The sequence below is a fragment of the Pteropus medius genome, unplaced genomic scaffold, assembly GCF_902729225.1.
Source record: "Pteropus medius unplaced genomic scaffold, Ma_sr-lr_union100, whole genome shotgun sequence".
Classification (NCBI taxonomy): domain Eukaryota; kingdom Metazoa; phylum Chordata; class Mammalia; order Chiroptera; family Pteropodidae; genus Pteropus; species Pteropus medius.
Window position 1 is genome coordinate 66,616,606 of NW_024349800.1, and position 18,162 is coordinate 66,634,767.

Here is an 18,162-nt window from a genome sequence, read left to right on the forward strand (position 1 = left end):
GCCCCTCAGAGTCAGGGAGTCTTGGACCTAGGGTAACCACGAGGCCAGCATCATATACCTGTCCACCCTCACTGTGAACTTCCACCACTGCAGTGTGCTCTGTGTGTCCCTTCACTAGACCTGAGGAATCTGAGTGGCTGAACCAGGACACGCCCACCCAGAGGCCTCCTCACCATCACCACTGGCCCAGACCCAAGGTGGCAGCTGGGATAGGGCAGCAGAGAGCAACAGAGAAGGTTTGCGCAGCACCCACTCCTTCCTGGGGGCTGGCCTGCCTCCCCTCCCCCAGCCCTCTTCCCCCCTGGCCATGGGTCAATGAGGAGGAGCAGGATCGGGGCTGAGGATCAGCACAACCAGGCCCAGCCCTGGCCACCCACTCCTCCACCCCTGGCAGCACTGAGCCCCATCATCAGGTGCTAATTAAATCCCCCTAATGAGGAAATGAGGATGCAAGAGCCAGCTCCACCATGGCCTTCCCGGCCCACCGCCCTCGCCTCTCCATCGGACTTATCACTCGTCACAGGATGTTTACAATAATTTTTAATTTGTGCAATTATTAATCACTTTTCTATCTGCCTCATTTGCATAATAATTAGTCATCTCACTGTTTGGCATGCCTGTGAATGACAGTGTTTTAAATTGAATTAAGATTTTAATATTCTATTTTCCTGCTTTCTTCCCCCTCCACACACTAATCAAAGTCAGATTTGGCAACCAGAGGGAGGGTGGGAGGAGGCTGGCAGGCACTGGACTTGGCTGGCTCTGTGCTCCTGAGAGCTGTGCTGGGGGGAGGGCTTGTCTGGAGGAGGCAACAGCAACATCCACTTCCCAGCCACCCAGACCTAGCACTCAAGGGGTTAACCCAGCCTTGCCTAATGATTAGAGGTGATGGAGTGAGGAGGGGGCGAAGAACTGAGGAGGGAGGGACCACACTGGCTCAGTGGGCCAGAGATCAAGAAAATCACTTACATTTCTTTTCTAAACAGACTGCACTTTGCAAGGAGAAGTTGGAAAGTACATCACAGACCAGTAATTGATCCCTGATTACTAGTCTAGGTTAACTTTGATAGTTCAGTGTACCCCAGGTAGAGAAGCAGGCTGGAGCAGTCTAAAACCCATGGCCGTCCCTCAGATGGACTGAGAAAACAAATCTCCCCGCATCCAGAGAGACCACGTCTGCACACGCCAGCAGACCGTCTGCCCAGTCTGGACTCTTTGCAGACCCTGCCTGGAACACCAGGTTTCCACTGACAAGGGGCCACAGGCACACTGCCCTCGATCAGGACAGCAGTGGGTATCTCTTTCTCTCTCCCCTACCCTCAAGCCAGTCTCTGACCAGCGCAAGAATCAGCTGCAGCCTAGAAGAGGGGCTGCTCCAGCCCCGCCTCCCCATAGCTTTCGCTTGCCTCAGTGTTGCCATGGTAATCCTAGTGGCTGCCCTGGATACCCACTGCTGCTCCAGAATCCTCTGCTTGGGCAGGGCAGCTCTCTCCTTGCAGCCTGCTTAGGATACTGAGGACAAAGGGTATTATCACTAACTTGTGGTCCACAAAGTCAGATACTGGCCTCTCCCTTCAGGTGAGTAGAAAAAGAAGGGAGGGGCCAGCAGCCCTAGGCCAGGCCATCCCAGCTGGGGAACAGGGAACCAAACCCCACTGCAGGCCAGAGCAAGGGGAAAACCCCCTCCCACTACAGAAATCTCTTCCTTCCACAGGGAGCAAAGTCTTCCAACTGTGCACTTAGGGGTGAAGGAGGGAAGTCTCCTGGATGGGAAAGAAGGAAATGAGGTCTTGCTGCCAGAGTCAGAGCTGGGTGAGAGGAAGAGGGCTAGAAGTTGCTAGGAGAGCCCTCTCCTCCATGGGCCTCCACAGCTGCTCTGCATCTCTTGTCTGCAAGTCAGTCAGCGAGGTCAATCAGAGAAGGTTCTGGGCATTCCTGGGGTTCACTCTGGCCACAGAGGTGTCCCTGGGCTGACTCAGGAGCCCTCCAGCCAAGTGCCTACCCAGCGAGGAAGGCAGCGGCCTCAGAAGCTGGTAGGACCAGGAACCCGCTTGCCCAGTCTTTGCCTGAAGGGGCAAGACAAAAATCGCCAGGATTCTGGAGCACAATCCAATCCAGGAATTACAGGGAGCTTTGAGAAACTGGGCCCCAGGGCGCTGGGCTGTGTCCCCAACCCCAACCAGAAGGAGCACACAGTCTTCCTGTCACATGGTAAAGCAGGTCCTGATGAGCCCAGACTACTGCCTGCTGCACCCTCATTCAGGGGCTCCAGCCTTTACTCATCTTCACCCACCACACCCAGCTCCCCTGCCTCTGAATAGCAAAGGGAGCTCTTTAGACAGACCTGTGTACATAGCTAGTGCCGCAGCAGCCTCTGCTGGCCGTCTTCACCTTCCACACTTCACTTAGGGATGAAAGGAAGGCAGGAGACCTCAGAACTATGGTCGCCAGGCGTTCCGAGAATTAACCTGGGACAGTGCTGGTTTACACCTGTTTTCTCAGCATAATTATTAATGGCACGCACACACTCGCACGCACACACCATTCATTCTTAGAAGTGTCCTGCTTTGGGGCAATGAACTAAATGGCCTCTCTAATCACAGGCAAGTTCAGAGTCCCAGAGAGCCTAGGGAGAAGGTGGAAAAACACTGAGCATGGAGACAAGTAACCTTCTCTCTGCCCCCAACCAAAGGTGAAGTTACTCCCTTTTAGTCAGCACAGGAAGAAATTCAGAGCCCCTTGCTGTGGGCCAGAACAGAGGCATCTTGATAATACTGCTCAGGGGGAGAGGGAAAGCAGGTCTTTCCCAAGGTGGGAGATACCTGGCAGAAGGAACAGAAAGAAGATAAAAGAGCTGACCCAGCAAAAAGGTAGGAAGTCTGAAGGAAGTAAAGTGCTAGCTCTACATGTGTCCAGCAGATGGCAACACGGAGCAGTCCACCTGGGCCCATGCCCATTGCGGCCGGGCAGCCGTATCCAGCTTGTTCCCTGTATGGCTCTAGGGTGTGGCTTCTGCCTTCTGCAAAGTTCACATAGATTGCAAAGCCTGTCTCTCTTTTACAGTACTCTTCAAACTCTTTCCTCCAGCTGACTGAAGCCTGAATCATAAAATCAATAAATTAAGACATTTCTCAAGTTCCCCCTTCTTCCCTCCACAGCCCACCTCCCGCCCCACCTAAAGACAAGGAAGAGAGGTCAGAGCAATCAGATCCAGGGTAGGGGGACTCCTGGATCCCTTCTTTTCTCACTGTTGCCTGGTCGATGCAAGGCTCTTAGGGAACTCCTTCTTCTCCACCCATCTGGTTTGGGATTCCTGAGTATAGAGGTTAGAAACCACTGTGTATCTTTGTGCAGTGAGAATGGAGTCATAGACATCAGGAAATTTCTATATATTTTGTCATGTGAAGGAGTTAATGCAAACTAGTTGCAAAGTAATATACAAATGCATGCTATCTACATCAGCTACCCACAGTTGTGGCATTTTGAGGACTCGGACAGCAGCCACAGCCCCATCCCACAGAATCTGGTGAGGGGGAAGGAAGAAACCGGAGTGGTGCACACAGGTTTTCTTGCACTGCCTTCCCACTCCCGAGTACCCCTCCCAGGTGAAGCGTGTGGCCAGGCCCTGCTGGAGGCAGAGGAAGTCACGCCCTGCACTCAAGAAGCTCAGGGTCTGGCTGGCTGGCCTTTCAGCCTCAGTCTCATGCCTCCACTATTTTTCCTCCAGCTGAAAGCCAAGACTTCTCAGCTATGTGGCTGGAGCCAAACTGGGATTTTTATCCCTTGTTTTGCCCATGCAGGAAAGGATTATTGTGAAAAGGGAAAATAAGGATCACAAAATCCTGAGAAAGATTTCAAAGATGCCCTACCTACACATGCACATCTCTTGCTGAGTTTTGAAAGTTCCCACTAGCCCAGGTCTTACCTGCAATGGAACCTCAACCTAGCATTTAGGTGAATTCAACAAATATTTATTGATTGTCTCCTTTAGGCCAGGTTATATGTTATATTCTGGAGACTGTGGTCTGTGCCTTTAATAAGTTCTAAGTCGGGCAGGGGGAGAGTACACACCACAATTCACTGCAATACAAAGAGACACTAGAGTCAGGTATGTACAAGCATTATGGGAGCAAGCTCAGAGAGAAAGCATTTAATTTTGCCATTCTGCCAATAACGACAGAGCCAGAGTAAACTTCACAAAGAAGCTGGGCCCCGAAGGATGATCAAAGCTCTGCTACGGGGAGGAAGAACAGGGCAGAAGCAGCAGCTTAGACAAGCTCAGAGGCCTGAACCAGTAACATTTGATCAAGGGAGGTGAGAAGTCTGGAGAGTGCAGGGCAGGGGCAGATAGATCAAGTTGAAAGGGACCTTGGTAGAATGCTGAGGAGACTGGACATACCCTGTAGTCAAGGCCTTTGTCCTCCGTGTGCTTCCCCATGTGACCCTGGAGGATGTTCCTGTCCTTAGTCTCCCCCGTCAATACCAGCATAATCATGCTTCCCCGCCCTGTTCCTATGAAAGCCACAGCCTGTCTGTCACTGGGCCTAGGTCGACTGTCAGAGCCACTGCATGAATATCTGAGAGGAGGTCCATGTGCTAATTACTGAAGCCATGACAATCAATTAGCCCGGCTAATTAGAGACCTCCACCAAGGAGCTTTGGGGGCATCCTGAAGGCACTGCGCCCACCTGGGCCTCCTCTTACCTAGAATAACCCCTCAAGACTCATTCATTTGGATAAAAAGCATAGGCTTTGGTAGTTCTTGGGTCTTTGGCCTCAGTTTCCCCTCCTGCAAATGAGAATATTAGCATCAGATTTGTTGGGGTTTTATGAAATTAATGCATGAAGAGTGCCTGACTCATTGTAGCTCTCAATAAATGTCAGCTATTCTGTGTGATGCCTTGAGCTAGGAGCTGAGGACTTGAAAATGAATAGGAGACCTAAATAAGAAAATTAATAAGAGTTCTAGCCATGGGACCTCACAGTCCACACAATAGCATGATGAATGTTGGGTACAAAGTTCCATGAAAACTCAGAGAAAGGCTGAATCTGTAAGCAGACCTGTCACTGGGAACAATAGCACAGGTCTGCCATCTGAGTTCCTAAGTAGAATTGGACAAACAGGGCCCTTCTAGCCCCCGCCACATAACCTGGGGGGCTCCCAGCACATCAGGTGGTTGTCAACACTTTCTCTTTAGTCTACATCAAAAGACTTTCCAAGTTGTGACACAGAAGTGAAGTCCTCTCTAGCATGAGACCCTGTTGGCCGGGCTAATCTGAACCTCAGGAGAAGGAATGGGCCCAAATAGTCCTATTCCAGCCTCCTCCTCACCTGCACCAAGAAAAGCCAGGGCCAGGCCCACCATCTCACCACCCGCATGTTGAGACAGCATAGAAGAACGAGAAAGTGGGATTTCTAGAGGCCGAGGGTAATTGTATTAGGTCCAAAACCCCAACTGGACAAGTAGGCGATAAAGGCAACATGGCTCTATCCCGTCTCATAATACGTATAAAGAAGCCATATGAACTTTTGACAATAGTTAGCTCAATGTGAATCAATGGTGGGATGTGGTCACCATGAAAGCTAATCTCATCCTAAATATGTTGATTACAATGCAATACAGAGCTGGAGGGAAGTGACAGTTCTATTGTACTCTGATCAGAACATCATGAGTATTAGGACCCAAGACAGCTGCTGTACTTTAAAATGGGCAGCAGCAAACTGGAGTCAGTTCAGAGAAGATGGTATGGGACTCAAAATCATGCATAAAAAAGGTGATTGAAGGAACTAGAAAAATGTCAGATGCACTCAACAGCTTTCTTCTGATGTCAACATAACTGTGACATTACATCTTGATCATAAAGGAGGTGCCACAATTAAAGTGGGGAAATGTCTTACTGTCAGCCACTCAAACACAATGTATCTCAGAGATTGGTCTCTCAGTCCCTGCTTCAGGTTCATGTGACATATCCCAACACAGCACCTACAAGATGGTAGAGTTCACAAATAGTTCCTGTGGCCTATCCAGTCTGTGCCTGGGCTTTATTTATGACTCTAGGGCCACGCTTGAGACCACCCTCCAAGGTTCACTATGTGCATGCCTCCAGACCCTCTCCACTGACCACCTCAGTCCTCTCCTATGGTCTTTCATCCTTTTTATCCTGCCTCCTCCTCTCATGTCAGCCTCTAGCTGGACATACTTGGTTATGCTGCTGGACTGGGGGTAGAGGGAAAAAAAGAGACCCTATGTGAAGTGTCTATAAACACAATTAAACCCTCTATGTATGAAGATTAATTTCCTAATACCTTACTAGGCAAAAGCTGGCTACTTCATTTCTGGAATAAGTTTCAATACAAAACTTTCCTCCTATTATCTTAACCTTGTGGCTCCAGGAAGGAAAGCAAGTAGGGCATGGGAAGAAAAATTTATCTCAACACATCTAAAATGTTGTCAGGTAGAAGAGGAGCTACTAGTCTGTTTTTGTAAGCCCCGTGATGAATAGTTCAGACAAATAGTGAAGCCATGGGAAAACACAACTGAAAATAACTAGAGCAGCCCAAGACTGGAGTACATATGGCCCAGGAGGCAGTATCAGGGTAGAAAATGTTCGAGCATGGGTGGGAGTGGCACTTCCCAAAAATGTGATTTGGAGGTGATTCCGGCACCGGAGTGGGTGCTAGTAGCTGGAGCTAGTAAACTGATGGAAAATACTTTTGAATTAATTGGTGTGAGGTAAGCATAGCGAATCGAAGTCCTTTAAGGTGTCTTCCAACTTTGAAATTCCTCTTTTGTGATTCTAGGTTCTGAAAGAGTGTCAGCTACTGGCAAATCTATCCAGCTGACAACAGCCTTCTGTCTCAGTACAATGCCTGGGTGTGTGTGTGTGTGTGTGTGTGTGTGTGTGTGTGTGTGTTTTGGGTAGAGATGAGGGCAGGAAAAGACAGACATCTTGGGCACACACACACACACACACACATGCACACACACCCCACAAGCACAGCAAAGATCCAGAGTTGGACTTGAGGTTGGTGGCAGAAATAAGGCCTAACAACTTGAGGCCTGAGTGATTCCACAATCGCTCCTCCCCTAGCTGCTGGTCACAGAGTCTGTTGTTGGGGACATAGCGCCTCCACCTCCTCTCCCAAAGCCAGGGCAGTAACTTTCACATTTAATGAGCAGGACCATGGCAACAGGAGTCATCAAATCTCAGAATCAATGCCAATCTGTCAAAGCACAGGTACTCAGTCAGGAGCTGGGGACAGAGGACATGGCTGAGCAGCTACTGCAACCAGACGCAGATAGCCACTTCGCCAAAGTGCCTGCCTTCAGCCATCTCTGTGGGCTCTGTGGCTGAGAGTATCCTCTAGTCACCCCCCTACCCGGCATCTCCCTTCTCACTTCTCTGCCTGTCCCCAAAGCTCCTGTTGTCTGCTTCTGTCCCTCTAATACAGGTTGACAAGCAGAGGATGCAGGACACCTCCTACCCTGGGTACTGCTCCAGATCAGGAATGTTCAGCCCTCAGTGGTTCAAGGGCAGTCCCCTCTGTAGAGTTCTCATTACTCAATCTCCACTATAACCACAGCCACTCCAAATCAACCATAGGTAAAATGGCCCTTGACAACTCTCCTCTCCATTCTGGAGGACACCACATACTCTACTCTGCCTCTTCCACTTTACACTGCCAGGTCAAAAATGTTCTTTCTTCACTAGACAAAAAAGCTGCTCCTAAAAGGGCAGCAGCCCATCATCTCCCAGTCTCCCACCCCTTAACCTCAAATGTTGAATCTAAGTTTGACAAGTGCAGAGGGCCACCCTTCTTCCCTCTCCCTGAGGAACCAGAGGGGCTTCTGCAGGTCCTGTAGAGTGTGTCCTTACAGCTTTGGAAGCAGGGAAGGAACAAAACTCTTGTCTATGCTCTAACCCTCTTGTGCTCCTAGAGTCAAGTCTTTCTTCTGCCCCTTAGGAAACACAGACATCAGAGCAACTGCCCCAAGCCTTTCTATCAGCGAGTCCACCACTAACCATCGTCCTTATAAGCCACTCCTCCCTCAAATGGCACTGCTTTTAAGGACAAAAAAAAAAAACCACCTGAAATGCTCATTAAAAATACCTCCTTTTGAAATGTTATATGCCTTTAAATTCAGAGAAAGCCTCCCCACCCCCACCCAGTTCTTACTGATCCAGATAAACTCAGTTTTGATTCTGTTTGGACACCACCAGCAGCAGCACCCCACATCTCCCCTCAGTGAGGTAATGGGCAAGTGAAGGCTGTCATGAGGTGGATGGGGAAGCATCACTGGAATAGGCCAATCACTATTCCTCCTGCTCTAGACACCCTATCTCCTAAGGACAGAGGACCCTGCCCACTTGACTACCCTTCTTCAAACAGCACAGCCCTCAATCCTACCCAGCAAGAAACACCAGCTCTCCAAACCCAGCCAGAGAACAGCCATCCTGGTGTTCAAGTAAGGTCAGGAGTGAGTGGTATCAATGGGGAAACATGCCACTGATGCAGCAGATGTGCTCTTGAAATATCTTAATATTAACAATCTAAGAGCAGAAACTATTTATTAAGCATCTACTACATGCCAGACACTATGCTACTTTTTTTCGGATCCTCTCAATAACCCAGGAAGGGATGTAGTATCCTGATTTTACAAATAAGGAAATGGTGGCTCAGAGAAGTAACTTGCTAGAAGGTAGCACCTGCCTCATTTCGATGACCTCACTCTGGAGGACTGACTCCCACTGACTTCCCCTATTAATGAGGGGAAGATAAGAAGGATCCCTCTGAACAAAGAGGCAAAAGTGAGCTTCCAACTATGGGGAAGCAACAGCAGGGGTTGCTTTGCAGGGCTCAGAAGCACAGGAGGAAATAGCCCCAGGAGATGTCAAGTACTGCCTGGAGCTCCTTCCCAAGGCTCCACTTCTGATGCAACCCCCAAACTACTTCAGCCAGCGCCACAGGCCCCGACGGCTCCCCTTCAGTACAACCTATGGAGGATGTTACAAGCCCTGGAAGATAGAGCCTGTGACTTACCATGGGGAGAAGTACTCCCAATCAGGGTGCAGGGGTAACAGGGGATAGAGGAGTAGCACTCTGCACAAAGCAGAACTGAACCCTCTGCTCCCAACCAACCTACTTCACCCTACCCAGGGGCACTCCTGTCCCCCAGGACAATCCCGGGGGCAGGAACCACCAACACAGGAGAATACAATAAGAAGCAAGACCTTGGCCCTCTCTTCAAGAGCCCTTCAGGCAATAACTGGCTACATGGTCAGCCAGGACCCCATGGGCAGGAAATCATACCAACCACCCCATCCCAGACTATCCTCCCTCATTTGGGCTGAACCAGCTATCAGCCCTGTATTCCAGGCTTTCAGAGCTCAGGTGATCCAAAAAGGGCTGGGAGGCCATATTGGGATTCCACACTAAGGACTCGTTCGTTCTGGTCTTGGGGAAACAACCCTAAAGGTCAGAGTGGTGGAAGAGGCAATGCCGATATATTTTGGGTCTGCTATTCCCATTATAAAAGGCTCAGTTGAGTAGAGCTGGCCATGCAGGAGCCAAAGCCAGGGCCCTAAAGCACACCTTTGATCTCATGACTTTCCCAGAGAGGCGGCTCTCCGCGTACTGTCTCACTTCCCTTAGGTGACGACTACATGACCACTACTCATCAGATTTTCTTCCAGAACCCTCCTCTTGGTCGGTCAATGTTCCCAGTTCACAGTCAGGGCAGACAAATAGCACCAGTAGTGTGTCCGGGCCACACGGAGTGTTATCAGCCAGTATCAGAGGGACTTCCAAGCTCCAGGACGGAGTCAAGTCCTCGAACCTGACCCAGATAAGAGCAACCAGAGGATCGAGTGAGTAACCAGAACTGTCAGCAAGCTTCAGGGTAACCGTGAGGGAAGATGCCAGAGAAGGGCCCTATGTATTTCCCAAGGTAATAACTTTGGAACTCAGTCTTCCACCCATTTCAGAGACATAGCAATAGAAGGTAACAGAGCAAAGGACTGATTGTTTTAGAATCTTGGATCTCTGTCTAATTCAGATTTACTTAGCCCTCTCCCCTCACCTAAGCTTTAAGCAAGGACAAACTACGTGCTGTTCATAACTGGGAGTCCGCCTCTTCCCCTGTGCATCCCTGGGAGACATGAACTCTAATTGCAGGCCAGGAGGTACAGGAGCCACGTTTCTCTCCTACCCATGAAACTATGGAGAATCAAGCAATCTGCTTACTGGTCCTTGTCCTGGCTTCTCCCCTTTAAAGCCTGCTTCCCTTGAGGCTCAGAATGGCCCCCCACACCCCTACGACTCATCCCTGAAAGGTTAGAAGGCCCAGCTACTACCCAAAACCAGTCACATGTATACAGTGTTACACAAAGGTTACAAAATCCACAGTCCTAAAGTGGTAGTTAAAAAATAACCTTCACCGCTAAGTGACCAGAGACACCAGCAGAGCAAAAAGAACAGCTCTTCTCCTCACAGCAAACACACATTCAAGCTCCTGTTTCCTGTAACCACATTTTTTAGGCCATAGCCCCTAGCTGCCTAACAAGGTGTTTAAGAAATTCTCTCCATTGCCCTAGCCTTTAGCTGCAGATATCACAACTTCTCTGCTGGGTCTTAGCATAACTGGGGAGTGTGAAAAGCAGCAGAGATAAATAAATTTTCATTTTCAGAGAAAAAGAAACATTTTCATTTGAAATTATCTGAAATACACTGTCTAGTTTAGGCAGAAACACAAATTAAAAGCAAAGTAGGTGTGCAGATGGCACAGTGCCCTTCCATTTCACATGCCTGGGTTGGTTCACAGGTATCGATTCCAACTTGAAGAAATATTTTTACCTCATGCAGCAAATATATCCAGGACACTGACCCTGGCAGGCAGCCCGCTGTGCATCAGCATCAGAAGCCAAACTGGCTGGAGCAGGTGACCGTCTTGGGCAGGAAGAACACTCCCAAGTCTGATGGAGACAGTGACCAGGGTAAAGTGCCCAAGCTCTTTGTCAGGAAGTCATCAGCACGAGGGTCCTAACTACTTCTTCAACCCAACAGTGAAGGCAGGGAACAAGAGAGTTTACCCTGCCAGGACACCCCAACCCCGCTTTTCTTGGGAAATTCAGAAATTTGGCTTTCCCGAATCTGCAGCCACTTATGATGTCTCCCTGACCACAGAGGTGAGGTATGTATGGACTTAACATATGCTTGATACATGGTAAGTACATAACGAAAGATAGCAATTAAAATCATTATTTCCCCAGACATGCATTCCTCTCTTCCCAGATGTATTATCTCCCTCCTCCCAAATTCCTGGTAAAAAGAGTCAAGGGTAAGTGACCCTCTAGCATACTCAGGGGCTTCAAAGCCAAGTTCCAAACTGAAACTCCCAGCAAGCAATTCTTCTAGGACTGCAGAACTCAGCCCCAAGTGCACTATGGAGACCCTCATTACAGAGGCTATGAGAAGCTCTTGGTATGAACTCCTGCTGTGGGCAAGGAACAGTCAGTCCCCTGAACTCTCCCTTCACTTCTCACCTTCCTACCAGGGTGAGGGTGGGTAGGGGGAGAACTGTGAGGATAAAAGTCTGATGTTTAAATCCTTGCTCTTTTCCAACTCAAAGTGTTCTGAGCAAGTTAACCTCTTTGCATAAATGTTTTCTCTCCTGCCAAAAGAAAAAGAAAAAAGAGGTCCTGCTTACTGAGCTCTAGTTTACCTGTGACTCCTTGTAATTCCTTAGCTGACAGAGGGTGCCAAAGTAATAGGCAGGGAGGGGAAGATTTACTCCTTTTTCAGCTGACTGCTCTCTGTCCCCTCTCATGGGTTTAGGTTCACAGGCACCCGCTGAAGATCAAACTACCAGGCCCTCCTACATGCCTTCTTTTCTGAAAGGGTATAACTGTATAAGCCCAAGGTCAACAGTATCAAATTTGAGGCAAACACAATTTCTCTACTGAGAAAAGGAACACAAGTACAAAAGAGAGACTGAGTCATTCCCAGATACAGTAATGTCATTTTCATATGGCAAGAAAAGCCAGTATCATAGGAGAGAGATGACTCAAGTCCAGCCTGATCCCATAATCTCTCTGCCTATTTTTACAGGCCAGTCCAGCTGCCTGAAAGCCAGCTCCAGAAGTACTTATGCCAACAATAGGCGTCAAAACTAAAATAAAGAAAAAAAGTCAGGAGAAATGGACCAAACAACTTAAGCTTAAGTGTATAGTTCAGGACATACATTTCCTAACCAGCTCTAATTTAAAACCCGGTTCTCAGAATAGCTACCTCACAGCCTAGATTTAGCTTTCTCACTGGGATTTCCTGGCCACCCCCTAATACTAATCTAGCTCTTTGACACAATTGAGCAAGGGTAAGTAATCTCTTTAGAAAGGAGTGATACTGTGTCCTAGAATGTCTGTGTTCCAGCAAACCTGAGGGAAAAAGAGGTCAGAGTATTTCCCTCTTACTAATGAATGGCAAAGCATCAAAGCTTTTTGAGTCAATACCATCAATTATTTTCTATTTGAGCTACAGTATCTGCTCACTGCTTTTTTTCTTTATTTTTAAATTGAGATAGAATTTATATACCATAAAATTCACCCCTCTTAAGTGTACAGTTGTTTTTACTATTGTGCTCTGCTTAGTAAGTTTAACCTCAGCATGGAGAAGGTATAGGAAAGGAAGGAGAGCAAGATAGTCTGAATTTGATTAAAGGGAAAAAAAACCTTCCACGTAGAAAGAGGTTTCCAAAGCCCAAGTAAAAGAGATTATGATCAAAATTTAAATACATCTCTGTCTTGAAAATCTTTACCATATTGAAGACAGAATTATGTTTCTGGATATAAAGGAGGGATAAGAAATGGAAAGACATGCAACTGAATTTAGCCACCTATATTCTTGAGAGATTTTAAGTCTTATGATTTTGAAAAATGTGCATAGACCCAGGACCCTGCTTTGCCCAGTCCAGAAAAGGCATATTACACTGCCCTCTAGGAGCCAGCCTAGGAAATAACAGTCAGCTCTGCCCTATAGGATGTGCTGTGCTCACACACATAAAGAGAAATAATCAGAGGGAGGAGGAATTTATGACTTTTCACCAATACCTACTAAACACAAAGCTCACTGGAAATAGAATGCTTCCCCTTTGCCACAGTCTCTGCTTGAAAACAAAAAATAAATTGTTAAAAAAATATATTGTGGTTTGATTTCCAAAGCATCTGGGCATCTTATTCCATTTGCATTGCTGATAACAAAAATACCATAGACTGCGTGGCTTAAACAACAAATATTTATTTTCACAGTTCTGAAGGCTGGGAAGTCCAAGATCAAGGCACCAGCAAATTTAGTGTCCAACTTCTTGCTGTGTCTTCACATGACGGAAAAAGAGCAAGAGAGTTCTATGGGTCCTTTTATAAGGCACCAATACCATCACATTGAGGGCTAGATTTCAACAAAAATTTTGTGGGGATACAACAGTCAGTCTATAACAGCCTCTTAAAGTGAGTTGTTCCTAAGAAACAGTGTGGAGCCCACAAAAAAATGAAGTTGAAAACTGAACTCATATGGAAATAAAACCCAGCTGTGTATGAGATGTATGACAATGGGCTAGTAGTTGAATGGACTCACTGCCACCTCTGGCCAAGGAAAGAGACTGGCTTACAAAATAAGCTTACGAAAGTATAAATTCAAAACTAGTAACTTAGACTAGGATCCAGTGTCCAGAGCCTATATTCCCTGGAGACCTTTTAAAAATAATTTTTTATCTTTTGGAAAATTTTTAGATTTACATAAAGTCATGAAGATAATACAGAGAATCTTGTTACTATTCACCCAAATTCCTCAACTGTTAACTTCTTACATAACAATGGTACGTTTGTTAAAACTAAGAGATTAACACTGGCATATTTCTATGAACTAAACTCTACATTTTATTCAGATTTCACCAGTTTCACCACTAATGTTCTAACCTTGGGCCTTTTAAAAAAAAATGTTTACAGCAAGAAACCAAAGGATGAGACAGGTGGTGCGGAACCCTGTAGAACACTGGGTCTTAGTCTCAACTCTGCGACATGCTAACGTAGAACCATAGAGGTTATTTCCTGAGCTTGTTTTCTCCCTAAAAGTACTTCTGTCTCACAAATGCTGACTCTAGACATGATTCCAATTTACCCTTCATCTCTGTCTAAGCTCCTCTCTGACAACCATCAAGAGTTAGGGAAGACGTCCCTGACTTGGTAGTGACTCCAAGACTGTCTAGAGAATACAGTCCCTTTGAGATTTTTAGATCTCAAAATTATTTCAAAATCTATGTATGTCTCAAGTGGCTGGGGGATGGGCAGCCTTTCTTCAGGAATCAAAGTGCATTCTGCAGCAGAGACGATAGCTATCCAACAACATCCATTTTTCCCTTTTTCCTAGGTGTGCATTACATTTCTCAGGCTCCCTTGCATTAAGGGACAGCCATGCAACTAAGTTGTAGCCAACAGAAAGTGAGTGGAAGTGTGTGCCACTTTTAGAGCTGGCCCATAACACCTGCCAAGCAATCCTCCAAGCTCTGCTCAACTCACTAAAATGGCAAAGCCCAAGTACCATGGGAGGTCATGTTAATGTTGGCACCAGCCTTGTCCCTAAATAACTGCATGGAGTAGAGTTTCCCCACTCCCACTGCCCCAACCTGAAACTACCCTGGACATTATGAGTGAGGAGGGAGTAAAACACCTGCTGTTGTGGTAAGCCAGTCCATTTGGAGGCTATCACACCAGCTTAGGTCATCCTAACGCAGGAACTAAATGTCAATTTTGTTAGTGCAAGATCTTGCTTCTGCAGCTATGCTTAGGGCCTCAGGTGCTGACAGGTGAGGTGATCACACATGCCTGAGTTCAGGGCACACTACCATATTTAACCATACAAGGCCTCTATCGTTTTCCTTTCCCTCCTTCATTTCCCATTCTAGTCCCATTCTGTTCCTTCCCACAGACCCTAGTCTAGTGAGTTAAGGTATATATATATAAGATGTAAAGATGTATATATATATGTATATGTATATGTATACACACACACACACACACACACACACACACACACATATCTTCCTTAAAAATGATGCTGCTCTGTGTGTTTCACTTACTTAGCCTATTTTTGCTGTAAATTTCATTGTTCCTATCTTCCTCACCTGGAGTCTAGTGTCACTAAGTTCCTAATTGCCTGCATCTGACTGCTTTTTATACTATTCCATCATAGGCATATACCGTTGTATTTATCATTTCCTGTAGAGAGAGACATTTAAGTTGCTTCCAGTATCTTGCTCCCCAAACTATATACATAGATAAAGATCCTCATACATAACTCCTCGCAGATTTGTGCAAGTTCTCTGAAAGGAGTGCAACTGCTTTGAGGTAAGGTATGTATGTACTTAACAAATTCGTTATCTATTGCTATGTAACAAATTACCTCAAATCAGCAGCTTAAAACAATAATACCCACAGAATGAGAGAAAATATTTACAAATCATATAACTGATAAGAGACCTGTAATCCAGAATAAACGATTCTATATAAGTGTATACATGTTTGTCCGTATGTGTATATAAATGTGTATATATGAAAACCAACCCAATTAAAAAATGGGCAAAGGATTTGAATAAACATTTCTCCAAAAAAGATACATAGAGATATTCAACATCATTAGTCATTAGGAAAATGCAAATCAAAATCACAATGAGATACCATTTCATACCCACTGGAATGGTTAAAATCAAGAGAGATAATAAGTGTTGACAAGGATATGAAGAAATTGGAACTCTTATGTACTGGTTTGGAAGTGTGGTCGTTCCTCAAAAAGTTAAATGTGGAGTTCCATATGACTGAGCAGCAGTTCTATTTCAGGAAAAATGAAAACCTACGTCCATACAAAAACTTGTCCATGAAGGTTCACAGCATTATTCACAAGAGCCCAAAATTGGAAGCTACTCAAATATCCATTAATTGATACATGAATAAAATGTGGTATATCCATACAAGGGAATACTATTCAGCCATAAAAAGGAAGTATCGATACATACTACAACATGGATGAACCTTGAAAACACTATGCTCAGTGAAAGGAGCCAGACACAAAATGCTATATAGTATATGACAGTCCTACTCACATATTACATGAAATGTCTAGAACAGGCAAATCTATAGCGACAGAAAAAAAAGAGTGGTTGACTAGGGCTGGGGAGTTGGGGAAAAGTTGAGAGTGACTGGATACAAAGTTTCTTATATCCCTAGGGTGATCAATATGTTTTAAAATTGTGGTGATGGCTGCACAATTCTGATACCTCAAAACCACTGAATTATACACTTTAAATGAGTAAACAGTTTAGTAAATGAATTATATCTCAATAAAACTTTTTTTTTTTTAAATAATAAACACCTATTATCTCACGGTTTCTTTGGATTAAGAATTTGGAGTTGGGTGATTCTGGCTCAGGATCTCTCATGAGGCTGTGGTCACACTGTTGATCAGAGCCACACACATCTTAAGGCTTGAATGGAGCTAGAAAATCCACTTCCAAGGTAGTTCACTTATGTGGTTGGTAACTTGATGTTGTCTACTGGTGAGAGGCCTCAGTTCTTCTCCACATGGGCCTCTCCAGAGGGCTGCTTGAATGTCTTTTATGACCTAGCCTCAGAAGTCACACATGTCCAGTACACCCTATTAGTTACACACCTGTAGAAGAGGACTACACAGGGCTTGAATATCAGGAGTCAGGGATCACTGGGGGCCATCTTGGCAGCTGGCTATGAACACTCAATAAGGAAGATGATAATAACAGCTAACAATTCTGTGACAAGTACTATGTTCCAGGCACTATTCTAAGCTCACAATAAACCTATGATGTAAGTATTATCTCCATTTCACAGATGAAGAAACTAAGGCACAGAGAAATTAAGTGGCTTATCAAGGTCACACACTTAGTAAAAGACCTAGCTAGGATTCAAACTTAGGCAGTAGCACACCAAAACATACTCTTAAAAACTATGTAATACCACAACCCAGATATTTCTTTATTTCAATTAAGTGCTGCCCGTTTGTTCTCTAGAATGGATGCACCAGCTGGAACTCTCATGAGTTTTCATTCACCATGAGAATTCAGTCTCCTGCTTATTTTTTCCAAACTAATAAAGTAGAAACTCATTAGTATTTTCATTTGCATTTCTCTAATTACTGGTGAGGTAACATACTCGTTAGCCATTCTGGTTTTACCTTTAGATTTTACCTACTCATACTTTGCCCTTTTTTTATTTTGTTTTTTCCCAATTTGCAGTTGTTTTATATTCGATCCCTTATATAATGCAATCCCCTTGTCAGTTTAGACACTGCAAACATTTCTCCTAAACTATATCCATCTGTAGCCTTGACTACAGGATGCTTTATTGACTAGAAATCTTTAATTATGAAGTCATCAAAGTTATCACATCTTATGAATTGTGCTTTGGGGATCTTTCTCCTCACCCCAAGGTCACAAAGACATAATCCATTTTTCTTACTAGCTTTAGCATTTCACCTTTCATTTAGGTCTTTAATCACTTTGGAATGTCTTTGTTTTATATGGTTTGAGGCAGGGATCCAACCTTATTTTTGTCCATATAATAAGCCAATTTTCTGAGCACCATCATCCATATCTTCTCCACTAATCTGTGATACTACCTTTATCAGGTCTAAGTAGCCATGTCTATTTCCAAGTCCAGTTTAGCACTAACTTTTATTTTCTAAGAAGACAGATCTATTACGGTAAAGGCTTCACTGATCCAGTAGTCCCCCCTCATCTGCAGGGGATCCTCCAGTGGATACCTAAAACCATGGATAGTACTGAACCTTACAAACACTATGATTTTTCCTATATATAAATACCGTTTCACTTAAAGGAAGCACTTCACAGCTTCACTTTGGCACATCCAAACTGCCAGCCAGCATCCCTTTTCTTGTGCTTTGGAGCCATTATTAGGTAAAATAAGGGTTACTTAAACCACAAGCACTGCGATATTACAACAGTCGATCTGGTAACCTAGATGGCTACTAAGTGACTAATGGGCGGGTAACATTATAGCACAGAAATGCTGGACACAGGGATGATTCACATTCTGGGAGGGATGGATCAGGACAGAGCAAGA